Source organism: Neoarius graeffei, chromosome 3, assembly GCF_027579695.1.
Source record: "Neoarius graeffei isolate fNeoGra1 chromosome 3, fNeoGra1.pri, whole genome shotgun sequence".
NCBI lineage: Eukaryota > Metazoa > Chordata > Actinopteri > Siluriformes > Ariidae > Neoarius > Neoarius graeffei.
The window spans coordinates 4,427,728-4,430,078 of record NC_083571.1 but is presented as its reverse complement, the minus strand read 5'-3'; positions in this window follow the sequence as shown (position 1 = coordinate 4,430,078).

The following is a 2,351-nucleotide window of genomic DNA, read 5'->3' as shown; positions in this document are numbered from 1 at the left end:
GGTGTAAGATGTGGCGAGCTCAGAGCCCGCTCCCTGCTGGAGAGGCGAGTGAAGCCATCCGGCCGCCATCTTACCACTCCCATCGCGTCTATTGGGGGTGTGTGTTAAAGTGCATATCGCGGGTAAATTCAGGAGCGAGATCAGTGTAATTCTCCTATTTTATAGGAAACTTTGGTCGAATATCTGTCACATTTTGCACAATTTTTTCCTTTGCGCAATACCAGACAAATTCAGTTGAAATCAAGCCATTTGAGGCGAATTGGTCCGCCTCTGAAAAAACTTGGCATTTGGATTTCCCGGGAAACATTGATTTCCATGACGTCGCGTGCGGGACGCCTCCCTCTGAATCCTACGCCAGCGCTGGTTTGTTTACGACCTGGTGGTTTTCTGCAAATTTCTTCAACGTTATTGTGTAATTATTAAAATGGTTAACAGACGCATCGTAGGAGGGTGTAGCAACACCAATCCTGATGGGATTAGTACTCATCGTTTCCCAAAAGACCGGACAATGAGAGAGAAATGGGAGCGCTTGGTCTACACAGGCTGTGCACTGAAACCCTGCAAAGCTCGCGCAGCCTGCTGGCGCTTCCGCACGTGACGTCACGAATCTGGCTCCAGACTCACTTGGGATTTTTCCAGACGCGTTTTGTTATTTTATTTTTTTCTGCTGTCAAGAGACGGCCTTGTGCAAAATTACCCTTCTGGATGAGTGTGTAAAGGGACAGACTTTCATATTAAAAAACACGAAATCGGTCCAGAATATGCACTTTAAACTGTGGTACCGGATTAAATTTGCCACAAGAAAAGTATCTCCTGACTTTTCTTTCCCCCTTTCATTACCTCCTCTTATTTCCTCAACTTTACCCACATCCCTTACAGTACATATCTTTATAGCACTCTGCTTCACTGTTATTGGTTTTTTCCCTTTTCCAGTTCAGTCTCTGATCTTTTTTTTTTTGATTGGCTCTTTTCAGGGGTTTTTTTTTCTTACACAGTGTATCTTTTTCTTTCATATATTTCTTCTTCCTTCCTTTCTATCTATCTATCTATTATACCAACACAAAGGCTGATTATTTTCTCATGTTCTTTGCCATTTTCACTTCATTCTCACAGTCATGTATTAACGGTATTTATTGGTCACAAGCTGCATGGATATTGTAACAGTGAATTATGTGACCAATAAATATTGTTAAGACATGACTGTGAGAATGAAGTGAAAATGGCAAAGAACATGAGAAAATAAACCTATTTCAACATCTGTTCTAAACAGAAAGGAAGTATTGTGTTGGTATAATAATAATAATAATAATAATAATAATAATAATAATAGATAGAATAGAAGAAGTATCCGAAAGAGATAAACTGAAATAATCTCCGTAAAAATATTTATAGAGTAAAAGAACCGCTCAAAAAAATGACCAGCGACTGAACTCAAAAAGAAAAAAAAAACAATAACAGTGCTATAAAGATATGTAAGGGATGTGGGTAAAGTTGAGAAAATAAGAGGAGGTAATGAAAAGGGGGAAGAAAAGTCAGGAGATACTTTTCTTGGGGCAAATTTAATCCGATACCACGCTTTAACACATTTTATTTATTTGTTTTTATTTAGCCTTTATTTTTCCAGGAAGGTCCCACTGAGATACAATATCTCTTCTGCCAGGGAGTCCTCACCAAGATAGGCGGCGAAAAGTTACAGGAAATACAAAGACCATAACAGAAGACGCACACTACAATAAAACATTCAGTTTAAAAGGAAATAAAGAATAAAGAAAAGACATAGAGGAGGGTACAGTTAAGAAACCAGAGAAGCTCGGTTAGAACCAATGCCATTGCTCTGTAATAGTTTTAAAAAGGTTTTTAAATACATTTAGAGAGGGTCATAACTCAGGATTTAGTTTGTTCTGAAGTTCATTCCAGGCAGATGGTGCAAATGAGCCAAAAGCAGTTTTGCCCAACACTATTCGTGTTGCTGGGATGTTCAAGATTATTTTATTTGATGATCCTGTGCGGTAAGCACTGGTTTGACGTGACAACAAATTGCCGATACAGGGTGGTAATTTACCAATCAATGCTTTAACTATGAAAATCAGAACATGACTTTTCCTTCTGAGCGACAGTGACGTCCACTGAACCATTTCATACGGTTTACAGTTGTGTTCTTGCTTTTGCGTCTGTCACATCCAACGTTTTTAAAAAAAGAAATAGGAGTATGCATATATATATATATATATATATATATATATATATATATATATATATATATATAAAATCTAAAACTGGTAGAAAAGTACTTATAAAGTCCACATAAACCAGATCCACCCAGATGGGAGTGGTAAGATGGCGGCCAGATG